Below are 14418 nucleotides of genomic sequence, written 5' to 3'. Positions count from 1 at the left end.
AACTCCTCTCTCATACCACTGCCATGTCCTTTACACTACTGAAATACTGGCATGCTAGACTTTACTTTCTCCCTATCAAATTTCAAGTTGAGCTCAATAATATTGTGATCACTGCCTCCTATGGGTACTTTTACCTTAAAATCTCTAATCACCTCTTGTTCATTCCATAGCACCCAATCCAGTCTAACTGATTCCCCAGTAGGCTCAATGACAAACTTCTCTAAAAAGCCATCTCAGAGACATTCAACAAACTCGCTCTCTTGAGATCCATTTCCAACCTCATTTTCCTAATCAACCTGAATGTTGAAATCTTCTATCACAACATTGCCCTTTCGACATAAGTTTTCTATTTTCTGTTGTAATCATCCCAGCTACTGTTGGGAAGCCTGTATATAACTGCCTTGCAGTTTCTTAACTCAACCCACAAGGATTTAACACCACCTGATCCTATGTGCTTAAATGGAAAACCCTACAAAATTAGTGGATATGACAGCATCCATCATCAGCAAAGCCCACCACCCCAGTCATGCACTCTGCTCTGCGCTACCATCAGGAATAAGGTACAAGAACCTCAGGATTCACACACCAAGTTCAGGAAAAGTTACTACCTTAACCAGCAGGTTCTTGAACTAAAGGGACTAACTTCACTCAAATTCACTTGCCCCATCATTGAAATGGTCCCACAACCAGTTATCTCCCTTTCAAGGGCTCTTCTTCTCATGTTCTTGATAGTTATTTATTTATCTATCTGTCTATCTGTTTTTTTTTCTTTTCCTATTTGCACTGTTTGTTGTCTTTTGTGCACTGGTTAAGCATTCAGGTTGGTGCAGTCTTTCATTGATTCTGTTATGGTTATTATTGCTATGATTTATTGTGTATGCTCACAAAAAATGAATCTCAGGCTTGTACATGGTAACATTCCTATACTTTGATAACAAATTTAATTTAAACTATGAAAATTTCAACTTTGAATTCATGCTGACAATCCTGGAAGTTTTGAACCCAGAAACAGTCACATCAGGCACATCAGTAGTTCTACTTCAATAGGATTTTGAGGGAGATTTGTTTTGTCACCAAAGGCCCTTTCAAATTTCTATCGATTTACGGTGGGGAGTGTTCTGATCGGTTGCATCACCGTCTAGTAGTCAGCGTCCAAGCACAGGATCGCAAGAAGATGCAGAGGATTTTAGAGTCAGCCAGCTTCATCATGGGCACATCCCTCCCCACCATCCAGGGTATCTTCAAGAGTTAGTTCCTCAAGAAGGCAGCATCCATCATTAATGATGCCACCATCTAGTACATGACTCGAGCAAGTTTTATTGTCATTCAACCCCACACATGTATATAGCCAAACAAAACAGCATTCCTGTGCGGCCAAGGTGCAAAAGACAGGACATAGTTACACACAGCACATATAGTTACAAAAGCCCAAAGAGTCAAAAAATAATATTAGTGCAATACCCTGAATGGCATGGCCTGAAGATTGATGGTGCGTGGGATGTTGTTCTAGAGCCATTTTCTGCGAGAACCAGTACACAGTAGCTCCTCATCTCTCACTCTAGATTGTCTAGTTTGTCTCTTGCTCTGTCAACCGCTCACCAAGGCAATCCAGGTTGTCTTGCACTGGGTCAGCAGTAGAGAAAGGCAAACTAGCTTCATCCAGGGAGCAAACACTGGACAATAACACCAGCAGGAGAGCTGGCCTGCAGTGACGAGGGCCTGGTCCACAGAAAAATTGATGTCACACAACTCCGCCACCATTGGCCACACCAAGGAACCAATGATCTGGACTTACATTATTTTATTTTACCAATGTCCAACAGGTCTTGCGATCACAAGAAAAAACTTCAAGACGCGCATTTGTATCATTCTTTGGAACCAGAGAGTCCACTGTGACAAAACACGCCGTCACCTTACTGGAAGAACAATTCACTAGAAATGCTTCATCCCCTACACCAGCGGATTCGTAAACAATCCAAGAACCCATTTCTTAATATTTTTATGCTATTTATTTTGTTAATTTACCGTAAATCTATGTCTTTGCACCATCCTGCTGCCACAACTTTACATCCTATAACTGTGTGACATGAAATCTGATTCCAATTCTGAGTCTGAATTTTTGATTATTTCATTTAATCTAAATGATTTTACTCATGGTATTTCTCAAAATTCTAAATAATTTTACTTTGAATATTTTATTGTTGATGGTTTATAAGTACTTGAAAATGCATTCAAAGCATTGAGAAGCCTTAGCTTGGGCCCATCTGCTATCTCGCACCTCCACCAGACAAACTCCACAGTGTCATTTTGAGCAGATTGGAATGATCCTGGAGTTTACATGGGATGTCATTTCTTCCAACCTCTTGCACTTTCTTTTAATCTCAGCCAAATAAGAGCTTGTATTATTTAGTGTAAACACAGCAATGAGAAACAAGTCGAGTACTGATGTGTGTAGATTCAGATTCAGATTTACTTATCACTGGTACATTGAAACATTCAGTGAAATGTGTCATTTACGTTAACAAGTAACACAACCTGGGGATGTGCTGGCGGCAGCCCACAAGTGTCACCTACATTTCAGGCCTCTACTTCGTGCTCAAAGACCAGTGACTTGAATAGGTGACAAAGGAAATCCACAGATTTCACGCTGTCCATAGTTAGTGTGTCTTGGGATCAGACGACTGTATGAGCAGGAGGCATGAGAAGGCAGGAGGGCAGCTTAGTTGGCGTGCCTGGAGTTTGGGGTTCCATCAATGGCTAGTCTGGATGTCGATACCAAAGTTTGGATCCTGAAGGTCAAATGGAGGTTTAGAAGTCGAAGCCCGACAGCTGAAGCCTGGAGACTGGAGGCTGGAGTGTGATTGGGTGGGAGGGAGGAATGGGGTGTGTATTGTTGTTGTTGTTTTGTTTCGAGCAGTGTTGGCAGGGTATGTCGGACCGGAAAATGTGGTGACAGCATGAAATCTGTGGATTTCCTTCGTTACCTATCCAAGTCAACTGTTCATGGTGCTGGACATCAAATGTGGAACACAGAATGAAGAATGATGGTCTGACCTCTAACCCCTCCATGTCATAGTCCCTAAAACTAATCTGACCTCTAACCTCTTCATATCACTATTCCTAAACCCTAACCTGACCTCTAACTCCCCTTACTGTCCCCAAAACTGGCCTTCTGAAAACAACTAATAACAGGAGATCAGCTTAGCTGGTATTTTCTGTTCCTTGTCCCAATCCAGCCCTTCTAGGCACTATGAGAAAAATGTTACGTTAGGATTCCCTCAGACTTATTCCACTGTCTTTTGGTCCTCTCCCTCCACCAAAATAAACTTTGGTTTATTTTCTCAAACCCTCCATCCTCTAGAAATATGAGCCCAATTCCCACCCAAAACAAAAATGGCGCTGAGCAGCAATGTCTATTGAGGTTGTGGGTCAGACTGAGTTTTTTTTGGTTTGTAGGAATGGTCTTGAGGACAGCTTGAGAAGTTAGGGGTCAGGTTAGTGTTTACAGGCAGGGTTGATGGGGAGTTAGAAGGCAGAGGAAGGAGTGAAGTGTCAGGGGCTGGAGCTATTGGCAGAGTCTAGGTCAGAGCACTCTGCAGTCAAAGACCAGCGATCCCTGTAGCCAGTGACCGAGGCTGTGGGCAGAAAGCACGAGGGCCAGTGACTCCACCCCTCCACCTCCAATTGGCAAGGTTCTGGGTCAACAGTCTGAAGGTCGGGGCCTTGAGTTCAACGTCTGTGAAAATCCTGGTGTCGACAGAAAGATCAAAACCCAAAGGTTGAAAGTCGGGGGACCCTGAAGTAGAGGTCGATGGTCAAAGTTGAAAACCCTGATGATATAACTGACCCTCAGTGTAAAGTGTAAACTACTTTGAATACACTCCACCATTTGAGATCCAATAGCAACCTTCGAAATTCAGGTCCACTTTTTACCTTTCCTCTGCTGTCCTTTTCAACCAGTTTAGCACTTTATGTCAGGAGCGCTCAATGACAATAATGTCATAACCCTGAGCTATAAAAGAAGAGAAAGCTCGCACATCCTGTCATATCATCAATTACTGAGCCTGGGGAGCTCAGCTTGTGTGTCCCAGTCTCTGGACACCTTCACCAGTATCTTCCCTCAAGGTAGGCAACCTCTCTGCAATCTCACTTCAAGTGAAGCGGTGGTTTAAACAGGAGATTCAGGATAGGATAGATGGTAAAGAAGCAAAGATAGTGTGGGGGGTCAGACTGTCAGGAAGGGCGAGCAGATGATAGAACACATTTGCAGCCAACAGGATCAGTATCAGTACCTTAGAAATGCAGAATCATAAGGGTTAAAAAATATAGTACTTAGAGTGTTGTATTACAATGTACAGAGTATAAGAAATAAGGTGGATGGTCTTGTTGCACTTTTACAGATTGTTGGGTATGCTGTTGTGGTCATCACTGAATTGTGGGTGAAGGATGGTTGTAGTTGGGAGCTAAATGCTCAAGGTTACACATTATATTGGAGGGATAGGAAGGTAGGCAAAGGGGGATGCAAGTCTATGACAGTGGTATGAGAGAGGCAAGGTAGAAGGAGATGAATTATTAACTTCAGACTTTCTGCATAATCACTCAAAGAGTTGAACTGCACGTACGTGTAACGAGAGCTGTATAATTCATCTCCTTCTACCTTAGGCCACAATCTTAGCAATCACTCCTACTGTCGACCGCTTCTTGAGGTCCAAGACGCCAACTCCAACAAAGAAGGGATTCTTATGCTCCACGACCGCTGGACTAAATGTGTAAATGTAGGAGGGGACTATGTTGAAAAATAAATGTGCTAGGTTTTCTAAAATTGACTCCTTCTACTTTAGGCCACAAACTTATCATTCACTCCTTGTACTGTGTGCATTCAAATATATCATCTTCAGTCCTGTATTCAGCGCCATTTTCAATTATTCCTCCATGTTACCAGAAGTTAAATTCTTATCCTTTCCAATCTTTTTGTATTTTTATTTATTATGCAGACGTTCACCACCATGTAGCAAAACTTCTGGCTGTTTACTTTCCCCTTTAGAATACTGTGGACCTGACCCAAGATGTCCCTGACCCTGGCACCTGGGAGGCAATTTATCATCCAGGTGTCTCTTTCACATCCACAGAACCTCCTGTCTGCTGCTTTAACTATTGAATCACCTATTACTACATTATTCTTCTTCTCTCCATTCCCTTCTGACCAGAGACAGAATCAGTGCTGGCGATATGGTCACATGATGGTAATGTTGACCTTGAAGATACCAGCTGGTTGTAAGTCCCACCTGGTTTGCTCTGAGATTTCAGGTGAGCAAATCTTACCTGGTCTGGCATACATGTGACTCCAGACCATGATGGAGAGTGTTTGATAAATGTGCTCTGTACACCTGCACATTCTCACACACACATTCTCACACACACACACACACGCACTCAAACATTGCCTTGTCACTTAGCTGTCGTTGCATTGAGTGTGTCCACTTTAATGTCTTCCATGGTATATTCTTATAATTGGTTGGCTTTATGATGTCTTTCCTGCCATAACACGTGGAATATTGCATTTCCTTAATAATGGAGATGTGTAAATGATGTGTATATATTGCTTGTACACTGTTTTAAGATAGATACTTCAGCTTATTTTGTAATCTGATTGTAACTACATTGAGAAATACGTCATATTCTAATTCATGTGTATTCTTAAGTTAACTTTGTAGGTAGACAGAGGTCGAGCAGCCTGGAGTTCAAACTGGATGAACTATAGAGCTTTTGTTGTGTTTTCTGGTAGATATCTTTTTTGTTGTAAATATTATCAGTTTCCTTTTCACAATTCTCACTAATTGTTTTTCAGTTTGATTTTTTGATGCACCGACTAAACACCCTTGCGAGAAAATTCGAAGCAAATCCAGTCATCTTCAGTCATAACTCACGTATTGTAACACACTCTCCACTCTGTTTGGAATTAGTTGGGGATGGGCAATACATGCTGGCTTTGTAGCAGCCTCCACAGCCCAGGATTAAAAACTAAGTATTTCCAATAAGGTTTGTCAAACTGAAATGGAATATATATATTTACAAGTGACGACTTTTCAGTGGGGCTGTGCAATGAATAGATGTCAGAGAAGCAAAGAAAACTGCATCAGAAAATTGGATAATTTTGAACAGTGTGACATGAAGTTCTAATCTTAAGTGATGTTGGCAAGGCTGGGACAAAGAGTGCACAATTTCACAAACTGCTTTTAACTCAACAGCTTTCCACCAATCCCAAAACATGCCCCGAACTATCACAATCAAAAGAGTTTTATATTCCCTTGAAGATCTGAGTGGACTTATGAAATGGCCAAGCAGAATGTATAGACATCTTGGGTTGACATCCATCATGGGAACAATAGAATTCAAAATGGAGAAGTGTCTGGTAATGCAAATTGGAAGGGTAACTAAAGCAACTCGTATCAGGACAGTGAGGGACAGTAAGGTCTCATGGAGCATGTGTACCAATTCCAATTCATATCGGGACAGGTGGGCAAGGAATCATCCAGGATTTTTTCCTGAATTGGTTGAGGCACTTTATACAGGAGCAGGGAAATACAATAAAGACATTTAGATAGGCACATGAATACACATTCAGCTTCTTAATTCACCCGTCTCCCCAACCCATCTATCCACCTCCTCCCTCATCTGCTCTCACCTATCAGCTGCCAGATTGTACTCAAGTTTAAGGTTAATTGTCATACAACCATGCATGTACAGACATGAAAGCAGCCAAAGGAAACAGTGTTCCTCCCGAACAGCTATGGCTGGAGTTTCTGGGTGCAACTCGGAAAGGATGGGATAGATTCATCCCAAAGAAGTATTCTAAAATGAGGGTGAGGTAATCGTGGCTGACAAAGGAGGTCAAAGACAGCATAAAAGAAGGGACGTTTGCTAATAATATAAAAGAGGATACCAAAAGTTGTTCAATATATAAAGAGTAAAAGGTCGGTGAGTGTGGATATCAGACCACTGGAAAATGACACTGGGTATGTAGTAATGGAGGATAAAGAAATTTCACACCTAACAAGTATTTTGCATCAGTCTTCACTGCAGAAGATACCAGCAGTATGCCAGAAATTCATGTGTGGTATTGAATGCTGATCTGTATTCAATAAACAGCAATGTGATGTACACATCATTACTGTCCAGATGTTCCAGGGTTGAGTGAAAAGCCAGTGAGATGGCATCTGCTGTGTTGCTTCAGGTGGCAAATTGGAACAGATCTAAGTTGCTTCTCAGGTGGGAGTTGGTATGTTTCATCAGCAACCTCTCAAAACTCTTCATCACTATGGACGTAAGTCATTGAGGTAGGGTTACCACGTTTTCCTTGGGCACCCGTGTAACTGAAGCCCGCTTGAGGCAGGCTGGGCTCCTAAAACTTCCGAAGTGCCAGGTTGAAGATTTCAGCCCGCTAGTTGTCACCTATGTCGCTTGATTTAACTTTACAAGAGATTATAATATTTACGCCCTGTCACAACTGCTAAGCATCCTCTGTTGATTTAAGTTTAGTCTGGAATTGCAACTTTGAGATAGCTTTGAGAGATTGTACTTAGACTATACAAAACTTTCTGGGGAAGACCCTGAATGATTTTATGGGGACACACTCATCTACAACTGCTTTAATAAAGTCCGGGACAATCATGATAGATCCATAGATGAGTCCTTGAACATGGCCCAGTCCACCGACTTGTAGCAATCCCGTAGCTGCTTCGCTGCCTCCCACGACCACCTCTGTTGTCCTAATTTCTGGATCTTTGCTCTTTAGCCAAACAGATAGAAAATACAGAACGATGACTAGGAGGAAATAGTAATTAACACTGAATATTTAGCACAGTTAGATCTACATCTGTTGGGCAAATGCAACTGAGTCAACACAAAATGAGGAACAAACTTCATTGCCCACTTCCTCATTTTGTTCACTGGAAAGGTCTGCTCAAATGGAAAATTAATGGTTTATAGTGACAAAAATAAACTCAGTGGTCAGATGGACGCAGACTAGACCCTGGAGATCTGTACGCATCACAGTGTCTTTGGCAACAGTGGAATTTGAGTAAGAGCTGATCAGCAGGGCCTGGAATATCATTCCATTGTGATGGCCAGGTCAACGAGTATACTTAAAGTGAACTTGGATAGGTTTTTGATGAGTAAGGGTGGCAAAGGTTACTGAGAGAAGGCAGGAGAATAGAGTTGAGAGAGATAATAAATCAGCCGTGATGGAATGGCAGAGCAGACACGATGGATCAAATGGTCTAATTCTGCTCCTATGTCTTACGGCTTTATGGATAGACAGCAATGTTTCACAGCTGAAGAAGTGCTCAGAATCAACATCAATCAGCTGATCAACACCCTGAACACCCTGAAACAGCTTTAAGCTTCCAATTTTAATAGCATTATTCATACGTTCAAGTTATTTCTTGATTTATTTTAAAATAAGAATTATGCAGTTCCATTCACACTTTTTAAAAAGAAATTTGGATTCAGTGAATGAATTAACATTTTTAAATAAGATTTTGTTTATTTGGGAGTAACCAGACCTTAAATAAATGAAAATTACTTTACAAACACACATTAAATCTAATTGGCATTCCAGCAAAGAAGATCACAATTTGCTCTCGAAAGCTGTGAAGTTCTTGGGGCAACTGTAAACTCACACTCAATATTGGATTAACTTTGGAAATCTTTTATTGCCTTAAATATCAAATCAAGCTCGTTTGTGTTTGCTTCAACCTGAAGTTCACCATGTGGTGTTGTATCTTGACAGTTTAAAACTTCAAGACCACCACAATGCATTAACAAAGATAGAACCCAATAAAATAGACCATGTTCCTTTCATTATGGCATATTTTGTCATTTACCGCTACCTTGCACATTTGACACTCTCCCAAAGCCTTTAAAATAATGATATTCTAAGTCTAAACTCTTCCAACACATCTTTCCCTCCCCTCCTCCTTCTTCTTTGTGCAGGGATCGCTCCCTACGTGACTCTCTCATCCATTCGTCCCTCCGCACTGATCACCCTCCTGGCACTTATCCTTGCAAGTGGAACAAGTGCTTCACCTGCCCCTACACCTCCTCCCTCACAACTATTCAGGGCCTCAAACAGTCCTTCCAGGTGAGGTGACACTTCACCTGAGTATTTTGGGGTCATATACTGTGCTCAGTGCTCCTGGTGTGGCCTCCTGTATATCGGTGAAACCTGATGTAGATTAGGAGACCGCTTCACCGAGCATCTATGCTCTGTTCTCCAGAGCAAGCGGGATCTCCCAGTGGCCACCTATTTCAATTCCACTTCCCATTCAGATAAATCCATCCATGACCTCCTCCAGTGTTGGGATAAGGCCACTGTTGGCCAGAAAAAAAACTTCAGTCTGATCAAGGACAGGGGAAGCAGACAAGCCAGTTTTCTTTGTTTCCCCCTAATGTTGTAGACTCTGAACAGTTTCTTGTTCTTGGATAATCTAATCAGAGCAACTGTGGACACAGGAAGCTTCAAGTAATGATCTGCTAAACCTGAGAACATTCTCAAACAAATAGCCATTTGTTAAGTAAAGGACATGGACTCCGAACTGATTCTTGCTCTGGGACAACCTAATCAGAGCAATATACCTGAGACCATTCTCAAAGGAGTAGCTACTTGTTATGTAAAATGCCAGACCTACAATCGGTAATCTCATTAGACTCTGGGTTGCCTCATTTAACTGGTTTGGACCAGTCAGAGCGTAAAGACACAAATACACAAGGCTGAGGTGGGCAGAGCCATGAAACAATGTTAGCTGTAGCCTTGTACAATGACCAGTACAAAGGTGACCCAGGTAGGTCAGGTGACCATGAGCCAAAGGGGTGGAGGTCCAATGGTTCAATTAATGAAGAACAGTTTCAGACTCAGGAGCTCCAAATACGCAGGGCGATAACTCCCCAGCAGCCAGAGACCAACCATCGTGGATAAGGAGGACCCCACGGATACGTGGAGATCGGGACCACGAGGAACGCCTGGCCAGCATAGGCTCCTTTCCCGGATAATACCTTTTCTCTTCATTGACTGTTCATGGAGTGCCAGGGATTCTAATAGGGAGCACACAGGTAGAAAAGAGTGTGAACCCACCTGCTTTCTTAGTTTTTTTAAATTTCAAAATATACTTTATTCAAAAATAAATATATACAATAAACCATTCAATAACTTTTCATCCTTTACATACGTTTCCATTATACACAGTACATATCCGTATTTATAGCCACCCACGTGGCACTCCAGTAGTTCAGCTTACCATATCATTGTTGAGGGGTATACTCCCCGCCCACCGACCCCTCCCACTCCCACGGGTGGAGAAACCTATACTGTGGTCCTTCCCCACCGGGCCCTTGCGGTGGCTGCACCAAGTTTCAGTGCGTCCCTCAGCACGTACTCCTGCAGCCGAGAATGTGCCAGTCGGCAGCATTCTCCCACGGACATCTCCATGTGCTGGTAGATCATCAAGTTTCAGGCCGACCAAAGAGCGTCTTTCACCGAGCTGATGATCTGCCAGCAGCACCAGACGTTGGTCTCCGTGTGTGTCCCCGGGAACAGCCCGTAGATCAGACAGTCCTCTGTTACGCAGCTGCTGGGGATAAACCGTGACACTAGCTCGTCCATCCTCCTCCACACCCTCTTTGCAAACTGGCAGTGTGCAAAGAGGTGGGTCACAGACTCCTCCTCACTGCAGTCCTCCCGTGGGCAGTGGGGTGCGGAGACGACGTTCCGGGCGTACAGGAGGGCTCTGACTGGGAGGGCCCCTCTCACCGCCAGCCAGGCGAGGTCTTGGTGCCTGTTGGTTAGATCTGGCGATGAGGCATTTTGCCAGATGAACTGGACAATCTGCTCAGGGAACCACCCCACTGTGTCCATCACGTCCTTCTCCTGCAGTGCCTGCAGGACACTACGTGCCGACCACTGCCTGATGGCCCTGTGGTCAAAGGCGTTCTCCTGGAAGAACTTTGCTACGTAGGACAGGTATGCCGGTAACGACCAGCTGACTGGGGCGTTGCACGGGAGTGGGGCCAGACACATCCTTCGTAGCCAGGACGACAAGTAGAACCTGGGCACATAGTGGTACTTGGTGCCCACATACCTGGGCTCTACACACAACCTGATGCAGCCACATACGAAGCTGGCCATCAGGGTGAGGGCGACATTGGGGACGTTCTTGCCCCCGTTGTCCAGGGACTTGTGCATGGCAGTCCGTCTCACCCGCTCCATCTTGGATCCCCAGACGAATCTGAAGACAGCCCGGGTGATTTCCGAGCTGTAGGAGCGGGGGACAGGCCAAACCTGCGCCAAGTACAGCAGCCCTGAGAGCACCTCACACCTGATGACCAGGTTCTTGCCCGTCATCGACAGGGAGCGCCCTCCCCACAGTCCCAGTTTCTGTTTCACCTTGGCAGTCCGCTCCTGCCAGTTCTTGTTGCATGCCTCCGCCCCTCCGAACCAGATCCCCAACACCTTCACGTGGTCAGACCTGATGGTGAAGGGGACGCTGGATCGGTCAGGCCAGTTGCCGAAGAGCATGGCTTCGCTCTTCATGCGGTTGACCCTGGCCCCCGACGCTAGCTCGAACTGTTCGCAGGTGCCAATCAACCCGCGAACTGACCTCGGATCAGAGCAGAAGACGGTGACGTCGTCCATGTACAGGGAGGTTTTCACTTGGGTCCCTCCACTGCCTGGCAGCGTCACCCCTCTTATGCCCTCATCCCTCCTGATGGCTTCCGCAAAGGGTTCTATGCAGCAGACAAACAAGACAGGGGAGAGGGGACAGCTCTGCCTGACTCCAGACCTGATGGGGAAGCTGTCTGTTTCCCACCCGTTAACCTGGACTGCACTACGGATGTCTGTGTAGAGCAGTCTAATCCAATTCCGGATTCCCTCCCCAAATCCCATTTTGGAGAGCACGTCCGCCATGTACGTGTGCGATATCCTGTCGAAGGCTTTCTCCTGGTCCAAGCTGACCAGGCAGGCGTCCACGCTCCTGTCCTGCACGTAGGCGATGGTGTCCCTCAGCAGCGCGAGGCTGTCTGAGATCTTCCTGCCTGGTACAGCACAGGTTTGGTCCGGGTGGATCACCCGTCCCAGAGTAGACTTGACCCTGTTTGCGATAGCCTTGGACAGGATCTTGTAGTCCACATTCAGGAGAGAGATGGGTCTCCAATTTCTAATGTCCTCCCTTTCCCCCTTCTGCCTGTAGATGAGGATGATGATGCCCTTCCTCATGGACTCAGACATACTGCCGGCCAGAAGCATAGCGTTGTACACTTCCAGCAGGTCTGGGCCCATCCAGTTCCACAGAGCCGAGTACAACTCAGCCGGTAAGCCGTCGCTTCCGGGAGTCTTACCCGACCCAAAGGAACGGATGGAGCCTGTCAGCTCGTCCAGGGTCAGTGACTGATCCAGACTCTCCCGCTTGCTGTCGTCTAAGACCTGCGTGATAGACGACAGGAAGTTGCGGGAGGCTGTGGATTCTGTGGCCTTTTCGTCATACAGACCGGCATAGAAGGACTTGCAGATCCTCAGTATGTCGGTCTGCGAGGACGCGACTGAGCCGTCCTCTTCCTTAAGGTTGTGGATCACAGAGCTCCCCCTGTGCACCTTTTGGAAGAAGAAGTGTGAGCACGTCTCGTCCTGCTCCACGGTGTGGACCCTTGATCGGAAGATGATCTTGGAGGATTCGGGGGCGAGGTTATGGGCTTGCCGGCCCTTCACCTCTCGCAATTCCTCCCTGACATCCACTCCCTTCGACTGCAGAAGGAGAAGTTGCTGCAACTCTATCTGGAGTTTACGCAGTTCCCTCTGCTCCTGCCTTGCCTTCTGGATACCCTTGCGGATGAAGAACCTCTTAATGTTCTACTTGGTGGCTTCCCACCAGTGAATCGGGGAATCAAAGAAGGCTTTCAAGGTTCTCCAACCTGTGTACTCCCTCTCTAGTTCCTCGATGTTCTCTGGGGTCAGCAACTTAACATTCAGCTTCCACGTCCCCCTGCCTGCCTTCTGGTCCTCCCGTAAATGACAGGTGGCTCTCAGAAGGCAAAAAGTTGTTTGTCTGTATATACAGATACTCTGTGCCTCACTGATCATTATTACAAGAGGTGGTTCTTGTAACACCACACTTAGGTTGAAGGAACAACACCTTATATTCCATTTGGGTAGCCTCCATTTCCCATCACCTTGTCCCTTTCTCATGTTATCTCCCTGTCCACCCATCCTCTCCCTCTGGTTCTCCTCCTCCCCTTTCTTCTTTCTTTCATGGCCTTCTGTCTTTTTCACCAATCAACTTCCTAGCTCTTTGCTTCATCCCCTTCCCTCCAAGTTTCACGTGACAGTTGGCATTTTTCTCTCCCCTTCCCCCCCCCCCCTTTCAAATCTACTCCTCAGCTTTTTTTCTCCAGTCCTGCTGAAGGGTTTTGGCCCAAAAAGCCAACTGTACATTTTTTCATTGATGCTGCCTGACCTGCTGAGTTCCTCCAGAATTTTGTGTGCGTTGTACAGATTTCCAGCATCTGCAAGTTTTCTCTTGTTTGTGACATTTTTGAGTTGAGCTATATAGGACCCTGGTCAGACCCCACTTGGAGTACTGTGCCCAGTTCTGGTTGCCTCACTACAGGAAGGATATGGAAGCCACTGAAAGGGTGCAGAGGAGATTGACAAGGATGTTGCCTGGATTGGGGAGCATGCCTTATGAAAACAGATTGCGTAAACTCGGTCTTTTCTCCTTGGAGCGACGGAGGATGAGAGGTGACCTAATAGAGATGTATAAGATGATGAGAGGCATTGATCATGTGGATAGTCAGAGGCTTTTTCCCAGGGCTGTAATGGTTGCCACAAAATGGTTTAAGGTGTTGGGGAGTAGGTACAGAGGAGATGTCAGGGGTAAGTTTTTTACGCAGAGAGTGGTGAGTGCATAGAATGGGCTGCCGGCAACAGTGGTGGAGGCGGATACGATAGGGTCTTTTAAGAGATTTTTAGATAGGTACATGAAGCTTAGCAAAATAGAGGGCTTTGGGTAAGCCTAGTAATTTCTAAGGTAAGGACATATTCTGCACAACTTTGTGGGCCGAAAGGCCTGTATTGTGCTGTAGGTTTTCTATGTTTCTATGTTCAGTAACTTCCCATTTTTGGATTGTTCAACTCAGCTATGTCATTCTGAGTTTCCATTGGCTCAAGCATACTTAACACCAGTGATGTCTGAACCCTGAGCTGAAGAGGAAGCTGAGCTGAAGCTGCCCTGCCCTGTGGTTTCGCGAGAGATGCTGTCACTTACAGCGTAGAGTCTGCGTGTGTCACTGCGCTCAGAGTTTCTATTCTCAGCATCTGGACTCTGTCACCACCATCTTCCTCAAAGGTAGGCGACCTTACTGCAATCT

The 14418-nt window shown here is 45.3% G+C and overlaps 1 protein-coding gene across 1 annotated transcript in view; it reads left to right on the top strand.

Annotated features, from left to right (window-relative positions):
- Nucleotides 1-14269: 14269 nt before the first annotated feature.
- The window catches only part of LOC134348851 (uncharacterized), a 75258-nt gene continuing 75109 nt past the window's right edge, over nucleotides 14270-14418 (top strand). The window contains exon 1 of the mRNA XM_063052634.1: nucleotides 14270-14396. The gene's annotated coding sequence lies outside the window, so the exon portion shown is untranslated. The remainder of the gene's footprint in view (nucleotides 14397-14418) is intronic.

This window comes from Mobula hypostoma, chromosome 7, assembly GCF_963921235.1.
Source record: "Mobula hypostoma chromosome 7, sMobHyp1.1, whole genome shotgun sequence".
NCBI classification, from domain to species: Eukaryota; Metazoa; Chordata; class Chondrichthyes; order Myliobatiformes; family Myliobatidae; genus Mobula; species Mobula hypostoma.
This window is presented reverse-complemented; position numbering and strand designations above follow the sequence as displayed.